We start from the raw sequence: 24,940 nt of genomic DNA on the forward strand, positions 1-24,940 counted from the left end.
ATGTTTTTAAAATATAAAGACACATAAATCATCTAATGACAATGATAGTAAGGAGGGTACCATGTCTTCCAAGGTAGATTTTCTTTAAAGATAGTATTAACATGCAAATAAATAATATCATCATAGTCACTATCAATATATTGAAAATCTATTAGGGTTGACATTAGGTAAAAATAGTAGCTTTTCCATGAATTTACACTGCAAACTGAAAGGTTTTCTTAAAGGTAAGAAGAAAAAAAAATAAATTTCAGAACAAAATTCCCCCAAATCATTTTTTCTATAAAATTCCAGAATAGACCACAGAAGTATAGTATTGTTATGCAAGCCTTTCGGAATGAGCAAGAAAAACATAGGCTAAGATTGCAGAACATTTGAATTGAGAATGTACTGAAGAAATATAATTCTTTTCCCATGTAGTCTATACCAAAGTGTTTCCTTACTACTAAATAACTAAGGATAGCATCACATGTAGAAATTATCTATTATTCACACAATGGAGCCAATGAAGCACTTTGGGAGAGAATCACCTTTCAGACTATCCAGGCTCCACTGCCTTAATTGCACCCCATCATACTAAGTGGCCCTTTAATAGTGGGGAGGATGCCATGCAACTCCAAGGCACTTGACACCATGGGGAATATTTTCCTCATCTAGAAGGTACTTATATAGGCTGCACTGACATCGACTGTCTAGTGCCACTTCACACAAATGCCTCTCCACATTTCTAGGTTGTTAATTTACTTTTAAATTTGTCACTGGAAGAATAAGTGATATTTGCACACTTCACAATTTTTCAGAAAGCAAAAGATATTTTAACTAAAATTAAACTTTAAACTTAAAGAGCTCTTAAAACTGCTTGAACCAAGAAGTACATCTTGTGTATGTATTATAAAGCCCAGCATGAAAATCACAAGTCAGGGAGGACAACGGACAATGGGAGGAAAGGGAGAGAGAGAGAGAGAGAGAAGAGAATGAACATTTGAAACAGACTGCAGCTTCCGGCCAGTGCTTTCTTGATTTCTGCAGGGGCTAGCCTGCTCCCTTGAAGACACCACAGCCTGAGACACCCCAGGAGATCTACTGCACTCAGGCCATCTGGTAAGAACCTTCCTGAAATCCCACAGCTGTTGCTGAGTCCCAGTGGACTAGAGATCCATCAGTCCCCAAAAACCTCACCTGCCAAATTCCACTCATCTTATGGCTGGTGCTTTCTGACTGGGCAAACTGCTCGCTAGTCTGCTACACTGAAGACACCGTAGCCTGAGGCTTCTCAGGAGATCTGCTACATATAGGGCAACTGGCATTCCAAGAGATCCACTGCACACAGGGCAACTGAGAAAGTGTTTGTCTGCTCCCCTGAAGACATAACAGCTTGAAGGCATCCCAGGAATTCCTCTGTACACAAGGCAACTGGGCAACCAACACCACAGTCTGAAGACATCCTGGGGGCTCCACAGCATACAGGGCAACTGACCCAACTGACTGAAAGCCTCCCTGGAGTTCTACTGCACACAGAAAAACAAAATCCACAGTCTGTATGCCCTCCTGGAAAACAGCTTCACACAGAACAACAGCTTGGCTTCTCCTCTGAAGAACCAACAGTCTGAAGACCTCCTAGGAGATCAACTGCAGTCAGGAAAACAGATCACCAGCTTCTCTGGGTCTCAGAACTACTAGGAGACCTGTTGCAATCCAAGGACAGATAGAGCTACCTATCTCAGGAAACACCAGGGATAAACAGATGGTGAGAGGCAAGCACAAGACCATAGGCAACAGAAGTCAATATATGTGGGCAATCATCAGAACCCAGATCTCCTACCACAGCAAGCTCTGAATACACCAACATATCTGAAAATTAGGAAGATGATCTAAAATCCTAGCTCATAAAGATAATATCATCCTTTAAGAAAGATATAAATAACTCACTGAAACAAATACAGGAAAACACAAGTAAATAGGTAGAAGCCCTTAAAGAGGAAACAAATAAAACCCTTAAAGAAATACAGGACCACACAATCAAACAGGTGAAAAATTGAATAAATTGGTCCAAGGCATAAAAGTGGAAGTAGAAAAAATAAAGAAAACACAAATGGAGGCAAACCTTGAAAAGAAAAACCTAGGAAAGAGGTCAGGAATTCCAGATGTAACCATCACCAACAGAATACAGGAGATTGAAAAGAGAATCTCAGGTATAGACGATACTGCAGAAGAGATTAACTCAACTGTCAAAGAAAATTCAAAACACAAAAAAATCCTATCCCAAAACAAGCAGGAAATCCAGGACACAATGAAAAGACCAAATCTAAGAATAATTGGAATAGAGGAGAATGAAAATTCCCAGCTCATATGACCTGAAAATATCTTCAACAAAATCATAAAAGAAAAGTTTGCCAACCAAAAGAAAGAGATGGCCATAAATGTACAAGAAGCCTATATAACACCAAATAAATGGGGCCAGGAAGGAAAATGCTCTCAGCACATAAAAATCAATATACTAAATGCACAGAACAAAGAAAGAATATTAAAATCTTCAAGGGACAAGGGGCAACTAACAGATAAAGGCAGACGAATCACAATTATACCTGAATTCTCAACAGAGATCCTAAAAGCCAGAAGAAACTCTAAGAGAACACAAATGCCAGCCCAGGCTATTATACCCAGCAAAACTCTCAATCAACGTAGATGGAGAAACCAAAATATTCCAGGACCAAATCAAATTCAAACAGTATCTATCTACCAATCCAGACCTACAGAGGATATGAGAAGGAAAACTCCAACACAAGGAGGATATCCACAAGAAAGAAAAGAGAAGATATTAATCATCTCACAACAAAACCAGAAGGAGAGAACCACATGCACATAATGCTACCTACAAAAAGAAACATAACAGGAACTAACAGTCATATCTGTATTTAATATCTCTCAATATTAATGGACTCAGCTTACCTATAAAAAGACATAACCTAACAGACTGGTTATGCAAATGGGATCCAACATTTTGCTGCATACAAGAAAAAAATTTTGTCAATAGCAAAAACAGATACTACCTCAGAGTAAAGGACAGGAAAAGGTCTTCCAAGCAAATGGTCCCAAGAAACAAGCTGGAGTTGCCATCCTAATATCTAGTAAAATAGACTTTCAACCAGAAGTTATCAAGCAAGATAAGGAAGGACACTTTATATTCACCAAAGGAAAAATCCACTAGAGAAAATCTCAATTCTGAACATCTATGACCCAAATGCAAGAGCACCCACATTCAAAAGGAAACTTTACTAAAGTTCAAAACACACATTGAACCTCAAACAATAATAGTGGGAAATTTCAACACTCCAATCTCACTAATGGAAAGGTCATTGAAACAGAAACTAACCAGACACATGGTGAAAATAACAGAGGTTATGGACCAAATTGATTCAACAGATATTGATAGAACATTTCACCCTAAAACAAAAGAATACACCTTGTTAGCACCTCATGGTACCTTCTCCAAAATTGACCATATAATTGGACACAAAACAGCCTCAACTGATACAAGAAGATTGTAATAATACCATGTATCCTATCAGATCACCATGGACTAAGGCTTGACTTCAATAACAAGAACAACAGAAAGCCCACATACATATGGAAGCTGAACAACTCTCTATTCAATGATAACGAGGTCATGGAAGAAATAAAGAAATTAAAGACTTCCGTGAATTCAGTGAAAATGATGACAGAGCATACCCAAACTTATGGGACACAATGAAAGCAGTGCTAAGAGGAAAATTCAGAGCACTAAGTGCCCAGATAAAGAAATTAAAGAGATCCTACACTAGTAACTTAACAGCACACCAGAGAGCTCTAGAACAAAAAGAAGAAAGAACACCCAAGAGAAGCAGAAGGTAAAATATAGTTAAACTCAGGGCTGAAATTAACCAAATAGAAACAAAGAGAACAATTCAAAGAATGAACAAAACCAAAAGCTAGTTCTCTGAGAGAATCAGCAAACTAGGTAAAACTCTAGCCAAAATAACCAAAGGAACCAGAGGCAGTATCCAAATTTACAAAATCAGAAATGAAAAGGGAGAGATAACAATAGAAACAAGGAAGTTTGAAAATCATCAGATCCTACTACAAAAGCCTATACTCAACAAAATTGGAAAAATCTATGATTTTTCTAGACAGATACCACATGCTGAATTTAAGTCAAGACCAGGTAAACTCTCTAAACAGGCCCATATCCTCTAAGAAAATAATTCATTAAAAATCTCCCAGCAAAAAAAGGACTGCAGAGCCAGACAGCTTTAGAGCAGAATTCTACCAGACCTTAAAAGAAGACCTAATACCAGTATTCCTCAAATTATTTCATAAAAGAGAAACAGAAGGAGCACTATCCAATTTGTTCTATGAAGCCACGATTACTCAGATACCTAAACCACACAAGGGCACAAAAAAAAAAAAAAAAAAAAAAGGGAGAACTTTAGACCAATTTCCCTAATGAATACCAATCCAAAAATATTCAATAAATTTGTTGCAAACTGAATCCAAGAACACATAAAACCATCATTTTCACCACTGTTGTGATAGAATCGTGGCTGGTGTCCAGACAGAGCACACCAGGGCAATACAGTTCCATGTGGGAGAGATTTATTGGGGGACAATGAAGACAAACTAGGGAAAGAGAGAGAAGAAGAAGGCAAAGGCCCATACCTAAGCGTAATAAAATCAATTAACTGCAAACCAATAGCCAATATCAAATTAAATAGAGAGATACTTGAAGCAGTCCCACTGAAATTGGAGACAAGAATGCCCATTCTCCCCATATCTATTCAATATAATACTAAAAGTTCTAGCTAGAACAATAAGATAACAAAAAGATCAATGGAATATAAATTGGCAAAGAATAAGTAAATGTATCACTATTTGCAGATGATATGATAGTATATATAAGCAACCCCAAAAATTCTACCAGAGAATGTCTACAGCTGATAAATAATTTACCCAAAGTGGCTGGATATAAAATTAACTCAAATAAATCCGTAGCTTTCTTTTTACCAAGGATAAAGAAGCAGAGAAAGAAATTACACTAACAACTCCCTTCAAAATAAATGCAAATAAAATAAAATATCTTGAGAAAACTCTAACCAAACAAGTGAAAGATTTATATGACAATAACTTCAAGTCTCTCAAGAAAGAAACCTAAGAACTGAGAAAATGGAGAGATCTCCCATGCTCATGGATTGGCAGGTTTTACAGTAAAAATGGCCATCCTACCAAAGGCAATTTACAGATTCAAGAAAATCCCTATCAAAATCCCAATCAAAGACATGGAAAGAGCAATCCTCAAATTCATCTGGAAAAGGAAAAACAAACAAACAAACAAACAAACAAAACAAAAAAATAAAAAAAAAACAAAAACAAACAACAAAAACCTAAGAAGGGCAAACACAATTCTTAAAAATAATAGAACTTCTGGGGGAATCACCATCCCTGACCTTAAGCTATACTACAGAGCAATAGTGATAAAAGCTGCATGGTATTGGTACAGAGACAGACAAGTTGATCAATGGAATAGAATTGAAGACCCAGAAATAAAACCACACATTTATGGACATTTTATCTTTGAAAAGAAGCCAAAAAATATGCAATAGAAAAGAAAGCATCTGCAATAAACAATGCTAGTCTAAGTGGCTGTGTGTATGTAGAAAAATAAAAATAGAGCCATATTTGTCACCTGCACAAAGCTCAAGTCCAAGTGGATCAAGGACCTCAACATAAGCCCCACATGTGGCCCATACATATTCAGCCATCCAATTAGACAAGATGGATGAAGCAATTAAGTGCAGGCCAACAGGAACCGGATGTAGATCTCTCCTGAGAGACACAGCCAGAATACAGCAAATACAGAGGCGAATGCCAGCAGCAAACCACTGAACTGAGAACAGAACCCCCATTGAAGGAATCAGAGAAAGAACTGGAAGAGCTTGAAGGGGCTCGAGACCCCTTATGAACAACAATGCCAAGCAACCAGAGCTTCCAGGGACTAAGCCACTACCTAAAGACTATACATGGACTGACCCTGGACTCTGACCTCATAGGTAGCATTGCATATCCTAGTAAGATCACCAGTGGAAGGGGAAGCCCTGGGTCCTGCTAAGACTGAACCTCCAGTGAACGTGATTGTTGGGGGGAGGGCGGCAATGGGGGGAGAATGGGGAGGGGAACACCCATAAAGAAGGGGAGGGGGAGGGACTAGGGAGATGTTGGCCCGTAAACCGGGAAAGGGAATAACACTCGAAATGTAAATAAGAAATACTCACGTTAATTAAAAAAAAAAAAGATACACTAAATCTAATAGAAGCGGAAATAGGAAAGAGCCTTGAACTCATTGACACAGGGAGAAATATCCTAAACAGAACTGTAATGGTTCACACTCTAAGATCAAGAATTGATAAATGGGACTTCATGAAACTGGAAAGCTTCTGTAAGGCAATGGACATAGTCAATAGAATAAATCAGCAAACTACTCAAGAAACTAGTAACAAAACAATACAATAAAAAAACGGGCTATAGTACTAAACAGAGAATTCACAACATAGGAATCTTTTTTTTTTTTTTTTGGTTCTTTTTTTTTTTTTTCCAGAGCTGGGGACCGAACCCAGGGCCTTGCGCTTCCTAGGCAAGCGCTCTACCACTGAGCTAAATCCCCAACCCCACAACATAGGAATCTTGAATGGCTGAGAAGCACTTAAAGAAATGTTCAAAGTCCTTAGTCATCAGCGAAATGCAAATCAAAATGACCCTTTAATTCCACCTTATACCAATTAGAATGGCTAAGATTAAAAACTCAAGTGACAACATATGTTAGAAAAGGTGTGGAGAAAGAGAAACATTCCTCCATTGCTGGTGGGATTGCTAGCTAGTACAACCTCTCTTGAAATCAATCTGGAGATTCCTCAGAAAATTAAAAATAGATCTCCCTGAAGACCCAGCCATACCACTCGGGCATATACCCAAAAGATGCCCCACCATGCCACAGAAGTACCTGTCCCACTATGGTCATAGCAGCCTTATTTGTGATAGCCAGAAGCTGGAAACAATCCAGATGTTCCACAACAGAAGAATGGATACAGAAAATGTGGTTCATTTACACAATGGAATACTACTCAGCTATTAAGAACAAGGACATCATGAGTTTTGCAGGCAAATAGATGGAACAATAAAATATCTTCCTGAGTGAAGTAACTCAGACCCAAAAGTACATGCATGTTATATACTCACTAATTAGTGGATATGAGAAAAAAAAGTACAGAAACCCAGGATACAGTCCACAGAACTCAAAATGGTTAACAAGACAAAGGGCCCAAGTGAAGATGCCTCAATTTCACTTGGGAGGCACAAAAAAGCAATCACAGAAGGAGGATCCTGGGTGGGAAAGTGGACAGGGAGGGGAAGAGGGGAAAATGATCAGGTATTGGGTGGGGGAAAGGACTGAAGCCTAGAAAGAATGGAAACAGGCAACTTCAGGAAGGAGAAGGTAGGGGAGACACTCCAAAATGTTCCAGGAACCTGGAAGGCGAGAGACTCTCAGCCCTCCAAGGGAGTACCTTACATGAAATGCCCTACAGTAGGGAGAGGAAACTAGAAAAACCCACATCAGCATCAAGTGAGAGATAGGATTGCCATTCCACAAGCAAAATCTCTGACCCATAATTGTTCCTGTCTGAAAGAACTGCAGGGACAAAAATGGAGAAGAACCCGAGGAAAAGGAAGTACAGACTCAGGCCCAAAGTGGGATCCAGCTCAAGGGGATGTCTTGAACTGACACTATTACTGAGGTATGGAGTCACTAAAATGGGCCTATCATGACTGCCCTCCAAAAGACCCAACCAACAGCTGAACACCTGAAAGAGTCAGATGTAGATATTTGCATCCAACTCATGGACAACAGCTGCTGGCCTCTGTGGTTGAATTAGGGAAAAGCTGGAAGAAGCTGAGGAGGAGGGCAACCCTATAAAAGGACCAACAGTCTCAATGAACCTGGACCCCTGAGATCTCTGAGACATCGACCACCAATCAGGCAGCATCCACCAGAGGATATGAGGCTCCCAACAGCAGAGGACTGCTGGGTCTGGACTCAGTCAGAGAATATGAACCTAACCCTCAAGAGTCTGGAGATCTCCCAGTGGGGAGGCCTGGTGAGGTGTGGCTTGTAATGGGGTGGGGTCATCCTCGTGGAGACAGGGGGCGGGTTGGGAGGAGGTATGGGATGTACAACAGTGGACGAAGAGGGTGGACAAAGAGGGGGATTAAATCTGGAGTATAAAAAAAAGATTAAATAAAATCAAAAAGAAAAGGAAAAAGCAACACACTGCAAGTAGCAAGATTATTTTCTTCAAGGATTTATGTACAGTATAAGTAGGAAGAGGAAGCAGGCATAAAAATACATGCCTTGTCCTCGTCCCTAGGCAATTCCCTTGAGGTTCTCACCTCCTTTTGGCCATTGTAAATAACTTCTGATTCAGATGCACTGTGTCGAAGACCCTTTGGAGTCTCCAATCTGCTTAGAGTACAAGGCCCCCTTAAATATATGTTGGCTTATCTCTGTCTGGGGTGCCTGAAATACTTTAGCAACACTATTCAAATGCAGCAACAAATTCCCTTTGATGTAACTAGCTAATATTTGAGAGTTGATTTTAAGAACAATGGTCTTATTTATAAGCAACACATTAGAGGACTTGTTGAAAATATCCTCCATATTAGCAAAAATTGAAAGCAATCTTGCATACTGAGGATGAATAAGTGATGCTTACTTTTAATATCAAGTGCTTGTTATAAGTAATGAAGTGAGAAGGCTTACTGAGACAATTTAATATATTGTCTAATTTTACATAGATAAATGATTAGTAAATTTGCTACATGGCATTCTTTTTGTAATAATGTCTGTATATGTATATTATTAAATAAATAATAAGAAAAATTAAGCCAATAGTAAGTGGGTTAAAATACAACATTCCTAATGAAAATAAAATTCAGAGATCTCCATTTTTTATTCTATTTTTAATATTTCCTACTCTATAAAAGAAATGTATCACCCATAAACATACTATATATTTTTACATTTTGCTATACAATTATTCCCAGGCAGTTATGATCATACTTCATAATAGGTTAGTCAAGTGTTTTAGCACTGAGCTCTGTCTCTTTGGAACACTTTTGTTCTTGCCACTGTGGTTTTGTTGCTCTTGTTCTTATTTGGTTTGTTTATTCTTATACCCTTTTATTGAATATGTTTTTCATACAGCATATACTGATCATCCAACTCCTTTGACTGCTCCTATATTTCACACACACACACACACACACACACACACACACACACACACACACACACACACAAAGTCCATACACTTTTTCAATTTCTCTTTTAGAGAGCAAACAAACAGGTAAACCTAAACAAGAACAAAAAACAAATGAAAATTTTTTAAAAAGAAAAACCAAAAGAAAGTGAAGCACATAAAAACAGAACACATAGAAAATACAAAATAGGAAACCACAATATACAAGCAGAAGACCAATAATACAAAAGATGTACACACAAAGCAATATGACACAAAATGTCTACAAAAATACCATTGAATTTATTTTGTGTTGGTCATATACTGTTGACATGAAGCCTAGCCTTAAATATATTTAGTTACCCAGAGAGATTCCATTGGAGAAAATTTATTTTTTCTTTACAAATAATGTCAATTGGACATATCTTCTTGGTTAAAGATTGTTCCAGAGCAGAGAGGCAGAAGTGGACAGAGACTCCTATACCTAAAATGGAAAGTTTGCTTTGAAGATAAGATCCCACTGTAGCAATGTGTGCTCTTCATGCTTTTACATACTGATCCATCTCCAGAGCCATTGGGTACAGGACATTTTAAGAACAAAATGGCCAGCATTTTATTCAATGTTTTATGGGCTTCATGACTCTTTGTAGTACTTAAGGTACTTCCCAGAACCTTCAGTAAATTTTAAGCTGATTCTGAACATTGTATGTGAGGGTCGTGTGCTATGGGAAGTGGGTCACCATCAGGAGTGATGAGGTTTTAGATCTGTGCCATTTAGAGTGAGCTAGAACATCCAGGAGAAGGAATAGACAGCAACTTAGACACAAAATTTACAATTTTTTTAAAGACTTCTGCTACTTGCTGGACCTGAGATAGAGGGGTTATTCTCTTCCTTTTTATTCTTTGAAAATTTTAGGTCAATGAAAGTCATTTTGACCATAGTCCAGCCTCGTTCCTCACAATCACTCACTCCTTTTTACACTTTTTTATACACTTTTATCATTTTTATTATACACTTTATAGCATCTTTAGTGGTGCCTGTATGCACATGGGTGCATGGTTGCCCTCTGGGGCATAGCAAATTACTAGGGCACATGCCTATGAAGAAAACTGTGTCTCCCTAGAATCCAATAATAGACTATAGTTCCTCAACTCCACAGGCCTTTTCACCCCTTCCTTCATGTCTACTGGAATGGTGTCTTGCTTAATTTCATGAAGACCTTGTGAAGCCAATTAGAGTTGTTGAGAGTTTGTAGGAGCAACCTCTTTCATGTACAGATTATAATATTTTGGGCAGTACTCCTGACCCTCTGTCTCTTCTATCCTTTCTTATGCAGGGTGTCCTGAGCCTTAGAGGAGGACAGTGTCCAGTTTCAGAATGAACAGACACTTATCTCTGTACTTTGGCTAAGAGGATAATTGACTTAAGATTTAATAAAAATCACCTAAGGTGGTTTGCACTCCTTTTGGATTTTTTTTAAGAACAATTCTTTTTGCCCATTTCTCTACTTTTCAGAATAATATCTGTTATTTTCCCAGAAGACATACCCTATGACTATTATATTACTCTTTTTAAGAGGTGAGGCTGGTCCTACCTGTCAGTGCTCCATGTATTTTACAAACCTAGAGCTTGTTGTGCTTCACAGGTTATGAGCAGAAAAGAATTCTACTTTTATAGGACCTTCAAGTGTTATTCATATCTGGTTTAGGTGATGAGACTTTGGACTTGAATCTTGACTCTGGAGAAAATTAAGGTTTTTGATGACTAATGGAGTGGCATTTTGAAAGCATTAAGGGCATACATTAGGGAAGGCCTAAGTACAAAATGTTCGGAACTAAATAGTATCCCTCAAATATTGGTACTGACACAGTTTATTGTAAGCTGATAATATTCAGACAGAGCAGAAGTAATTGATTGAGGATAAATATTTGAAGATAGGATCCGTAAGATGAGATTGATGGCTCTATGAGAAGTAGAAAACTTATTTTTTCCATATCATATATACACACACACACACACACACACACACACACACACATATCATTCTCTCTCTCTTAGTCTCTTGTTTCTCATCTCTCACACGTGTACCTAAGTATAAGTAGAAGACCATTGTCTATAGACCATAGAGAAATCAGTTACCAAATAGTAGAGACAACCAACATGTTGATCTTAGACTTAGTAGCATTCAGAAGTATTTGGGGAAAATCTGTTTTAAAATATTAATAAATAATGTTTTGCTAGTAGTTTAAGCAGACTAATATGTTAGCATGAGGGAGCTAGAATCAAATTGCTTGAATCTGGATTCCAATTTTAAATCAAATAAATTTTTTTTCAAATTCATACTGAAAAACTAACCTGTTACATGCTACCTGCTTTTGTAGAGACAGTCCAGCAGGTACAACTGACCATGGCTCAGCATTTTACTATCATACCATCATCTCTACATCTTTTATTATTTCAACCTAGGCATCATGGCATCCCATTTTTTTCCTTGACAGTCTTTCTTCTGGTTTCCCATTTGAAAACTGATGGAAGTATGGCTTATATTTCTATACTAAACTCCCTTTAAAATCTATGAACAGACCAGTGCTCCAGTTTTAATGCTTTAAGGTTCTTTTACAGGCTAGTCTTCACTAACTGGTAATTAGAGACAAAAAAGCTGAATTCCTGCTCTTATTTTTCACACCTACATCTACAAAACCCAATCCTGCCTACCTGTTTATACGACTATCAAAATGAATACTCTTTTTTCATTCAGTGGAAAATTATGATCCTGTTGTACCTGTTCCAAAAGATGGCATGATGTTTTCCACACATATTTTGATAAAACATAATCAGATGCTTGTAATTTCCAACTGGTAGAGATGTATAAGTACAGATGCAGGAATTGGGACAGTTGTCACATGGCAGAGAGCACATGGGGAAGGGCTTGAAACTGAAACACAAACAGTTCAAGGCAAAGGAGAAGCACAGTGTAGTGTAAAGAGTAGCAATGTGTGGCTGACGGTAACTTTTCTACTGCCAAATAGTACAACTTGTTCAAGAGCCTGAGAGGAGTAGATCTGTGAAAATATATACCACATTCATGGTACCTGGAAAGGCAAAAAGAATGTGTTGGATAATATCATAATTAAATTACAGGAAGTTGAGCTACCTGACACCAGTGCTAAGATTAAAGGGATCCTCTCAAAAGTATCAAGTCCTGCTGAACTATCTCTCCAGGCATTCTACCACTTATTAACTTGATGTTATGTTTATGTTGTTTCCATAACATATCCAGAATATATTATAAGGCTTTTAAATAAACATAATCTATTAAAATACCTTTATTCTATTTCTTAAGCAACCAGAATTCTATTGAGATAGGATTCTAGCAGGATTCATGCTATTCTTTTCCTCAGTCTAATATTATCTTCATATTTGATTTCTACTATGGAGATCTTGTAGGCAAAAAGTAGGTATTCAATAAACATTTAAATAGTTATTATTGAATCTTTTTTTCTTACCAAACTTCTAAGAAATCATCCTTAATGTTTTTATCAAGAAATGTTTTAATTCCAATCCTAGTTGCTGTAAATATGTTTGGGTTTCAGAGGTCTAGCTAGAGACATTGATTTACTAGTGTGATTTTTTTAAGGCAGTATAATTACATACATAGGCAAGATCCCCAGAAATCCAAATTTCCTATTTTAAATAAAAGAGAGGTATGTCTACCTAGGTTTTGTTCAGGTAGAACCAAGACATAAAAAGTCAAATATGGATTGTTTTAATGGGTTCCACCTTCAGCGTTACAAAATGAGGAGCAGAATCCATGATCTTCCTATTAATGAGTCATCTGGAAAATTAGATGATGTATGTAAAACATCATCATTTATTCAGTATCCAATTAAATATCAAGTACCATGCATAATGATAAGTTTCTCAGGAAGCAAAACATAATTATATAACGAGCTTATCATCAGCATTCTAGAAATAAGCAGTGAAATAGAATAAAAAATTACTATGCTAAAAAATATCAAATAGTAGTATAGCCACAGAAGACTCATTAAAAGTATCCTTTCATTCGTCTGCAGGGAGCATGGGGAATTTGCCAAAGAAAGTTTATTGGAGAAGGTAGAGCTTCAGTAGAGATTAGCCCATCTGAAAAAGAAGACATAAGCAAGAGCATAGGTTGGAGCAGAGACAAAATAAAGTACTTGGATTCAAAGTCAGAGTGAAGACTGACACCACAAGAAATCATCCTAGAAAAGAAACTCATTCCTTCATCAAATTCACCAGATTCCCCCAAATGTCCATCTATACACTAAATATGCTCAGAGAAACTTGTACTAACTGGTCTGTGGATTAAGAGGGTATAGTCATGCTATTAAATTTCAATGCTTTTAAGCAAGTTAATCACACTGTATACTTGTGTGCCTCTGATAGCCAGAGTAAAACTTCTTGTGAATGTAATAAAACAAGAAAAAGACAGAATCATGAAATATGTGCCCTAAAAGGAAAAAGAAATAAATAATCAAGGCAGAGGAAAGGAAAGGGCCTCCCACAGTGACAAAATGGGTGAAGCTTGACCTTTCAGTGCAGGGAGGCACAGACAACAAGTGGACAGGAGAGCTGAGAATGAGATGATGGCTGCCCAGTAAAAGAAGTGATTTGTTCTTCACCCTGACCTAGAGAGCCCTGGGATAATGCAGACTCGCTGACAGTTCTGCTGGATACCTAAGTGCAATTTTGTAGGTTCTTTAACTGACTGACGATCTCAGTTGGTTCCCACATTATGATTGTGACTAATATTCTCAAATGCATATTTTTTTCTTTTTCCAAAATCATTAGTAATGGAAGATTTTACCAAAAGACTTGAATATAATATGAAGATAAAAGAGAATACTGGAAAAACTGATAAAAAAAGTTAATAGTGTAGGACCTGAGAAGAAGAAGAAGAAAATGAATTGGAAATCCCTAGAGAGAAAAGGCTTTCAGAAGCACCAAGTGAAGCAAAGAAATTGGCCAAGAACAGAGTGGCCAATGAATGAACCATAGGAGTTCCACAGTTTTCCCCAGAGGAAAAGGCAGGTTTGAGCAAAGATTGGAGTTTCTCAAGTAGAGACACAACAAGTGTGTGTGTGTGTGTGTGTGTGTGTGTGTGTGTGTGTGTGTGTGATCTACACTTGCTTTTGATAATATTGGGGTAAGAAATGTTTCTCTTTTTTTACTTCGAGAAACATTTATAGAATATTTTAAATTTTTCATGTCACTGGTGATATGTAATTAAGTGACACACCAATGTAAGATTAGTCTTTCAAGACAATTTTCTAAGGGTAATTACATGTAATTGAAATGAGTTGCTCCTACTTTAAGGTGGTGATCATTTCATACCATCCCTGTGATTCACAGAACAACCAGACTCACAGTACATTGAGACCAAAATGGGTGTATCTTAGCAAAGATGCTGAGGAAGAGACATAAAATTCTAAGCAATTAAAAGTGAAATGCTCCCAGCAAAATGCTCAATAAAGACAAATTTTTAGAGCCATGCTGGGAGACAATTCTCCAGGGAGTTTCTCACATTCCTGTGACAGAGAGTAAAGAATTCATTGCCTATTCTTCCAAGACATGGTTTCTCATTTTTTTGCATAATAGTTTTCATGATAGATCTGTACATGAGCAGCCTTGAAAAATGCAATGGTTCCTTTATAAACAAAACAAGTTTCAGAAAGAGAAAGGGTAATATTTCCCTCTGTTACGTGACTTTTAAAGGTGATAGCTGATAACTTTATCTAACATATGAATCTTCTTTCCCTAAATGTCTCTGATCCATTTGACTTTGCCCCAAGGGTATACGAAGTAAGATGTGCTAGTTAGTTCTCAGCAACTTGACACAAACTAGAATAATCAGGAAAGAAAGGACTTCAGCTGAAAAAATTGCATCCCGGGTGGTCTGTAAATAAAGTAAATAAATCCATAGGATACTTTCCTGATTTATTATTGATATGAGAAGGCCCAGCACACTGTGGGAAGTGCCATACTTGGGCAGGTACTTCCGAGGAATAATAGGATCAGCAAGCCGTCAGAAAAGAGGCAGTAAACATCATTCCTCCATCATCTCAGACTCAGTTCTTCACTTCAGAACCTGACTTGCTCGAGTCCCTTCTTTAATTCCACCCATAATCAACAGAAGCATAAAGCGAGTCAACTCTTTTCTCCCCAAGCTCCTTTTTGCCCATGCCTTTTCACAGCAGCAGATAAGCAGTAAACTTTCTAGTATTCTATGTCTTACACACTTTCCTTCTCTTTTTCCCAGTCCTTGCTGAACCATAGGTACAGGACAGGCATCCATTGGAACAAAACTCTCCGTAATCTGATGACCTCTGAACTGTGTTCACTTCTGGCTCTCTGTGGTGGTCTCCACTTATTGTACAGAGATGGATCTTTGATGATGTGTAGTAATTAGTATTGTCTGTTGGATAAGTTGTAAATGTAGTAAGAATTTGTGCTATCTGAGAAAAGTGGCAGCAATACCTCCTTTTCTAAGGTCCACAGACCAGATCTCCCTTAAACCACCTGAGTCTTGTGTCCAAAGTGTGCAATGTCTTCATCAATCAAGGACCACGGTCGATCCCTCATGACATATGTATATCCTATTGCCTGGTATCAGTCCATGAGCTTGTGAGTAATATTGTCAGCCCAAGTGGAATAACATTCTTTAAGATTTTATAATGTCTGTGTATGTGTGTGTGTGTGTGTTATACATATTTATTTACTTACAATATTTATATGCATTGGGTGAATTTCAGATATATAAAATAATATGGTTTCCTCTGGCTTTATTAAATGTTACAGTGTTGTTTGTCCATCATCTCTCCACCCAGTTGGAGACCACTCTTTCTAAATTCTGTTACCAACGTCAAATTACGTATCTTGTTATCTCCCCCTAAACACTTTCTGGTTTCTGTGGTTACTCCATGCTATATGCCCATATCTGAAGAGTTTGTGCTAGGAACCACAAATAGGAGAATTTATAGTGCTTGTCTGTACAGGTCTGTTACCTCACTCACAATAAAGTCTATGTATATGAAGTCAAATTCTCTCAAATGCTTTTAAGAAAAATCATTGTGTAGGGTTGGGGATTTAGCTCAGTGGTAGAGTGCTTGCCTCGGAAGCGCAAGGCCCTGGGTTCGGTCCCCAGCTCCGGGAAAAAAAAAAAAAAAAAGAAAAATCATTGTGCTGTTTCCATTGGATTTTAAGATTGAGTGACCATTACTCTTGAGCCCAGTCCCTTCCTCTCCCAAAAAGCATACCATCATTTACATATTTTTAAAATTGAAAAGTTATTACTTATTAAAAACTTGAAAACAACCACAAAATAAATGATACTAAATTAGAACTTCAAATATTTCATTTAGATTCCTCAAAAATTATAAAATTTTGTAATACAGCTTCCATTTTCCTTTTGGTTTTCAAGTAGTACATGCTTTGCTTGTCTGGTGTAATTCATACAATTTAAATGCAATATTCTAATAATTTCATAGATGACAGTGAATAATAATCCAAATCAAGAAAATAACCTAATTAAAGTGCTATTTGAAAAGAAAATAGGCATGAGATATTAATCAAATAGAATATCTGACACTACCAACGTATCAGGAAGTAAAGCATATACCTCATGTATAACTCTGTATAACACAAATACAAATACACAGGGGAGAAGAGTCAAATCCCTTTATGGAATCAAGGACAGTACCTTTAATTTCTTTCTCTTTATGATGGGATTGTTTTTCTCACGAGGTTTTGGCAGGCCCTAGAAATTGATGTCATTTTTGATTAATTCTTTTTGTACTCTGATGACAGCTAATGGAATGATTTGAAAGCTATTTTCTTTGAAAGAAAAAGAGATCCAATATAGCTGCCTTTTATGCCCATTCTTAAAGCTTTTTACCTCTTTCTCTTGAAATAATTAGTAATGGAGGAGAAAGATTGCTGTAATTACTAAGCATTATAAACTATATCTGGATTTCTGACATTAACAGTAGTTGTCATTAAAATTAGATCACTTGTCTCATCTTAAGAAAATGTTACCTTTTACTATTCTAATGATCTAATCGAAAAATATCTTGACAGGATACTAATTCTGAAAATGGAGTACAGACCTTTAAATATATACATATTTTTGCCCTGTACAGAAAGCTATAAGGTGAATAGAATTCTTTCTTTAAGTGCTTAGATTGGCATTATGAAAATGGGTCATCAACTATTTCATAAAACACAACAGAGTTCAGATATTATATTTAAAATCACTTTTAAGAACAAATCAGAAAATAGATTATTCTTTTAATCATATTCAAGTGATGAAATAACATACTCCAGGGGCTAGACTTTGAGTAAAACTATTTTAACATAAAGAAAACTTATATACATTTATTATTATCTTTCTTATATTTGTGTCTGCAACATTTTTTCCTCTATCCCTTGTTTGTATTAATTGGGATACATCTGTAATGTAGAAAATAAATTTTATGGCATTGTAACTGTCTGTACCAATATGTATCAAGGTGAAAGTGTGCATCTGTAAAAGTTATTACTAGGTTGGGTGTGACTGAGTACATATCAGTAACACCAGCACATGGGAGCTGAAGGCAGGAGAATCAGAAGTGCAAAGTCAGCCTTGATTAAAACAGTTCGTTAAAGACCAAAATTGACTACATGAGAAAACAAGAAAACAAAAAAACAAGAAAACAAAACTCTGAATAAAACATTATCGTATGGAAATTTTGAAAATACTTATACTATTAGGACATAAAGCACTATGAATAATAAAATTCAAACTAATATGAGCTGAAATCCAACTATTTACCCCAACATGAAAATGTTCATTATCAAAAAATAGTGTAAAAAATCCAATAACCTCAAATTATCTTAATGGAACATTCTTTCTGTGGTATCAAAATTTATAATGCATACAAGCATAAATATTTTAAATTTGTTAATTTATTAAGTGGTCTTTGACTAAAATTTTGTGTTTTGTATATGAACTTTTATGTTACTTTGTATAATAAATTGTCCTAAGTATGAAAACTAGCAACAAAATATTTGGAATTAATAGACCCAAAGCTATCTAGGAAATTAATGACTTCCCTAACCGTGAAAAAAAACAAGAGATTCTATTAAATGTGATAAATGAAATGTAAATTAAAATTTTAATAAGGTACTTGTTAATCCATTTGTTCACAGCTAACTTGAACTCAAGTTAAATTAGCTCCTAATTATCAGCACTAGAGATAGGATTTCTTCTAAATCTCAAGGGCAAATAAGTGTTGGAGGATGGCTTATCCCAAGACAGCTCCATAAAGTGTTATTAAAAGTAGCCACCAGTCACTTTTTCTGTGATGCAATTCATTGTGAAAATCAATTCTGTGTTGTTAAAGATAGCAAAAGTCTTCTAGAAGGGATCACCCCAGTAGGTTCAAAGTCACAAATATGTTCATGCACGATCATTTATGGAGTACCTATCTTAGCCATGGTTCTTTATCTAAAAGAATTGTAGAAAAGAGCTCTCTTTATTTATAAAATATCATAGCTATAAACTCCAGGGTGTCTCTTGCACAGAAAATGGTCACTATTTTTTAAATATTTGCTTCAATCAGCATGACAACATATCTCAATTCTGAATTTTAGAGGTTATCAAGTTAGTACAATATGTTAATGTGTCTATAATCAACACAAATCTCAAATTCATATAAACTTTTACAAATCATTCATTAAAACAACAATAGGTAAATTTAAGATTATAATTGGGATGGCCTATACCCATAGATGTAATTTATAAATTAAATAGTAAAAACAGACCATGTAAAATGTGCAGGTATTAGATATAGTGTATAGTATATAGAAATAACCTGAATGTTCAATTGTTAATGAACAAATAAAACACAGTATACTGAGAGTGAAGAATATTACTCAGAAGCATGATGTACTGATGCCTGATATGCATATGCTGTGCAATATGTGTAAACTTTGAATGTTTATTCTAAATGAAATATGCTATTTTAAAATGCCCATATTTGTATGATTTGTTGACAAAGTGTACTCTAACCCACAGAAGTAGTGTTACAGTTTGGCAGATATTTTAAGGAGCAAGAATGCAGAAAATATTTCTAGTGGACTTGAAGCTTCTTGCAGATGAGATAAAATATTCACAAAGAAATTATTTGTGATTTTCACACTTCTGTCAATAGCCTAATAATCTAAGAATAATAATGATACCGAAGGCTGAAACTCCATATTTCATTAGAGCTGAAGAAAGAATTGAAAATAACTCTGAACATCACAGGATATTGTTTGTTTTTATTATATCTTATATTATTTTTGGTGCCTGTTTGTATGTTAATGAAAGAGTATGAATTTGAATGAGCAGGTGAGTAGCAAAGATCTGTGAGGCACTGTCAGAGGGGAAACTAATCAGACTATATTTCATGAAAATATCTACTCTCCATTTTCCAAAAGGTATGTTTAATTAGGGAAAAAATAAAAGAAAATACAGTAAAACTGAAAAGAATGTTCAAAAATAAAAATAATTACTAACTAGTGTTGAAGGGGATGATAGCCAACAGTTTCAGTGTACTGAGATTTAGAATTAAAAAAAAATGATTTTGCCAAAATTATGAATCTAGAAAATTATCTTGCCAAATATACATAATATACAAATGAAATGGGTTCTCATTCAGACTGAAGTTTTCTCAAAATCATCTTTCCCCTGAAGTTGGTTGGTGATGAAAATAGCCTCCAAATAATAACAAAGAAGGATGTCATCATAGAAGAATACCAAATATATGAAAGGAATAGAGATATATGAAGTCTAATGGCTCATCTGAAAGTATAATGATTTAGAAAGAATATTTGTAATGTGTGATGACATATACCCAGAATTTATATAATCTATTATAGTGTTTTATTAAACAGAATGTAATTGCTATTCCTCATAGACTTTCTCTAAGGCAGAACCTTATATAAATTAGAAATGTGAATCACTGATGTGTTCTAGAAAGTTAATACTAATGTTAATACTTATCAAAATAAAATGAGCCAATACATAAAATGGAAAAGAATGGGAAAGCATAGTAGAATAACATTTCTTATTAGTGTTTATCCTAATTACTTTTTGTTATTGACATTTTCAATGTTCATTTACAGTTTTAGTAATGGAAGAATATGGTAAAAATTATGAGAGATGAAAAGCATCCTGAGAACAATAGTATTTACTGTGACCAAATAATGAGAAACGAATGCTTTACTGTATTCTAAAGCTACTGAGAAATGACAAAGCCTACCTCTGGTCCATCTAAGAATGTTGGCAGTGCAAGACTTAAAACTGTTAGCTTTTTCCTGTGGCTAACCCTGAGATGGCTCACCTACAAAGATCTCCTGCCAGGACTAGCCAATGCTGTCTACCATTCTATACATAAAATATGCACTGAGGTTTCAAGTTGGTGCATTGCTGGTGCAGATCCATCAGAACAGGCACAGCTCACACAATTCCAATATTCCTATGTTTCTCCATGTCTGTTCTTTTCCGTGCTTACCCTAGTCAGGCTTCCCTAATGAAATCAATGCACCAGACTTTATTCAATTCACTTCAAGTATTTGCACCTGTCTAGTAAAATACTGTTACACACACAGTTTGCACACACACTTGAAAAACAAACAAATAAGTCACACAAAAAGTACATCTTTGAATTCTTAGAATAAAGGTCTCCCAGATACATACCAGAGGACATCTTTATTGTTTAATAGATCAATAACTTCTCTGATCCTACAACTGGAATCTCCATTCCAAGTCACAAAGTCATGAAGTTATGAAAAGTGGCAAAGCTAACCAGAGGCCTCATCAAAGAAAGAACTAAGATTTTACATCTTACTTCCTATTGCAGGCAGAATATAAAGAGCTGCACCTTAAAAGGCACAATGGTTTTAGTCACTAAGGAATTATCTGGGATCTTGAAGATTGTAGACAAATCCTGATGCAGTAATGACAAGCTGAGATGCTCTGCAACTGTTTAGGGGTTCCTGATACTGCATCTTGGGCACTAGCTGAAGTTTGCAATAACACCAAATGGTGATTCCTGAGTGAGGTAACCCAATCACATAAATCACACATGGTATGAACTCACTGATAAGTGGATATTATCCCAAAGCTCAGATTATCCAAGATGCAATCCATCGACAAAATGGAGCTCAAGAAGGATGACTAAAGTGTGGAAGCTTGAGTCTTTCTTAAAAGAATGAACAAAAATATTCATAGAAGAAGATATGGAGACAAAGTTTGGAGCAGAGACTGAAGGAATGGCCAATATGGCTGATGCCACGAAGTGCATGCTGACAGGAGCCTGATATAGCTATCTCCTGAGAGGCTTTGCCAGAGCATGACAAATACAAAGGCAAATACTAGCAACCAACCATTGAACTTGGAATGGGTCCACATTGGAGGAACTAGAGAAAGGATTGAATGAGCTGAAGGGGTTTGCAACCCCATAACAACAAAAATACCAACCAACCAGAGTTCTCATGGATTAAACCACCATCCAAAAAGTACACATGCACAGACCCATGACTCCAGATGCATCTGTAGCAGATGATGGTCTTGTTGGGCACCAATGGGAGGAGAGGCCCTTGGTCCTGCTAAGGCTGGATGCCACGGTGTAAGGGAATGTCAGGGAAGGGAAGCTGGAAGGGGTGGATGGGTTGGGCACACCCTCATAGAAGAACAGGGAGGGGGTATGAGGTAGGGGTTTTTGAACAGGGAAACTGAGAAAGGGGATAACATTTGAAATGTAAATCAATAAAAGAAAAAAAAAACAGTAGGTGACTAAGAGGTTGTACACAGGAACCAAAAGCAGGAAATTGCTACACATCCCTGAAAGTAGATCTCAGGAAGGGCTTTACCTTCCAGGAGCTCTACGATAGCACCACTTCCACTGCTTACATGGCTGATGTGATCTGCTTTGTTCCATTTGCCACAGCAAGTGGCAGTGTCCCTAAAAGCTCAAAGAGATATTCTGGAAGTTAGTTCTCCTGGCTAAAGCTTCCTATTCAAATATCCTCAAGAGTCAATTCCAAACAAGCTGCTTAGGTTAAGCTTCAACATAGTTCTTGGTGCTCTCTATACCTCAGTCCAAGCACATACAACCAGCAGATATACCAGAGACTAAAATGGCTTGGCTAGTCCTGGCGTTCTCATCAAATTTGTCAGCAGTGACTAAGCAAGGTAATCTTTATATCATATATTATCCCACCTTTGGATCTTTGACACTTTTAGTAACTTCTTCACCTTACAGAGAAGTGCCGATCTCCATGTTGCTGAACTCCTTAATAGGGAAGGTAAAAGCCAGCTCAGCATCAATGATCATCTCATTGACTTTGGTATTTCTGATCATCTGTAACTTATCTGCAACTGTAGCTCCTTCCAAGTTTGCTAGGGAGGATCACTCTGAATTCTCTAAAGCATTTGTAAAGTAGTTCAGCTCCCTCTTCATCAAAAAGTCAAAAGGTTTCTGTAGATTTTTTTCCCTGTGGGCTCTATGTACAGTCCAAAAAGCAACACTGACATAGACACATCTTCCTAGATTGAACACTGAAGCATGGAAAGGATCAGTTTCGGCTGGCTCGGCTTTAATCTTGCTTCCCAAAGCATCCTTTTCCTTCTCTTCTATCTCTACATGAAAGCAGAGTGTTTCCATAGGATTATAGACAGAGCTGCTAGATGGGTATGGGCATTCTCTAGTTCCGGTCCCACACAAATCCTTCAAGGACATGATATTCTTGCCTAGCAACTAACTTCTTAAAGTACTGATCATGAATGGGGAATACCATCAGATGGGCCCAGTGGCTCATAAAGACAACTGACTTGACTCCATTGTCCAAGCAGAATTTGAAGTTTTGGGCGATTTAGATTCTTTGGTTATCTATTATGTGATTGTTCTTCATAGGAAGTTTGAAGTCCATCTTCACAACTTGCCTCCCCTTTATGTCCAGTTTGTCCAGTCAGCTTGCTAGAAAGTCACGATTTGGCAATACCATAGGGTCAAGTGCCCTAGAGCTGAGGAAGAAAATAAAATTTCTTTGTTACTATCTTACATTGTAAGATAGACTAAAATGAAATAAGAGCACTTGGGAATACTTCATGACTAAAATGTCTCTCTGAGAATTAGAAGCAGAGGACCTGGGTCAAGATTAGAACTTTAGTTCTTTCTGTTCAAACCACTGGGATGTGCTGTTGTCATATATTCACTGCCAAGAGATACATTACTTGGAAAATGATGGAATCTATCATATACAGAAAAATTGACTTCCCATCAACTGCATAATATGAAAAGAAAAATAGTAATGAGAAGCACCACCAAAATGTGAAATGTTGTAAAATATATTCAGCATCCACACATTAAAAAAAAAGAGAAGCACCTGGTGCAAATCCTTACAGGAAAATTAACAATGGATAGGAGGCTAGGAGACTCCAGCTGGATGAAAACTTTCACATTTATCTTGCACTAAATTCATTGACTCTTTTTTTAAATCTTAGTAAGAAACAGAAAATAGTTTCAGTGAATGCGTAAGGTGGAGGTAAGTCTTTGACAGGAGACAATAATTACAGTACAGCATTAACCAGATGAGATAAGCTGTAGGAGTTCCAGTCATGGCTAAATTCAGTATTACAACTAAAAATAACATTTAATAATTCGTAAATAGTTATGTGTTATAGTGTCTGGATCGTCACTCCTTTTGACTTATTTGAAACTAAGAAATAAACAATTTTAAAATGCTTTCATAGAAATATAAAGGTAGAAACTCTTCAATTGAAACATAAATATGCTATTAATTGAATAACCACTCAAAAGCAATAAATAATGGTGAGTAAAACCAATAAATACGTCAAGTAAACTTTCCTGAAACAGTATCTTTAAGGTAAATGTCTGAAAGAAATAAAGAATAAATTTTTGGAAAATTACTGCTAAATTTACTTTAAGTTGTGCTCATTTGAGAACTATGAACATAAAAATATCTAAAATTAATAATTTTCAAAACAGTTTATACTTCAACAGTCTGAAATACTTATTCCACGCAGAGATTGCTCCTGGATTCAGGAAATGTCTTATTGTCCTCAAATGTATAAAACCACACTTCCCCAGCTGTCTTTATTTGCTCACTTATTGTCTTGAGACAGTGTCTTGCTATAATGTCCAAGTTGGTCTTGTATAATAATAACTTTTATTTACTTTAGGGAAATTTATTAGGAAGTAGTTACATACAGTTACAATTTATTATCAATCAAACAATTGCACAGATTTTATATAATAATTGTGAATTTAAATTTATCGGTAAGGCAAAAGCTATTGCTATCTTCATATTAACTCACCAGATGCAAATCTACCTTATAAAGACTAATATTTAAATATATTTAAGGGAAAGGATAATTTGATGAAATTAATTAGTTTGCTATTTACATAAATTCATAAAATGTCATTATTTAGTTCTCCATTCTAATTAAGATTTGACTGGAATGACAACTATAATTTGTTGCGTAGTCACTAAAGTACTATTCTCTATTCAGTTTATACAACGTCTCTGTAGCTTA

General features: G+C 36.2%; 1 pseudogene; it reads right to left on the minus strand.

The window, feature by feature from the left end:
- Positions 1-18,831: 18,831 nt before the first annotated feature.
- On the minus strand, positions 18,832-23,352 carry Pgk1-ps3 (phosphoglycerate kinase 1, pseudogene 3; annotated as a pseudogene).
- Positions 23,353-24,940: the final 1,588 nt, after the last annotated feature.

The sequence above is a fragment of the Rattus norvegicus genome, chromosome 2 (assembly GCF_036323735.1).
Source record: "Rattus norvegicus strain BN/NHsdMcwi chromosome 2, GRCr8, whole genome shotgun sequence".
Classification (NCBI taxonomy): Eukaryota; Metazoa; Chordata; class Mammalia; order Rodentia; family Muridae; genus Rattus; species Rattus norvegicus.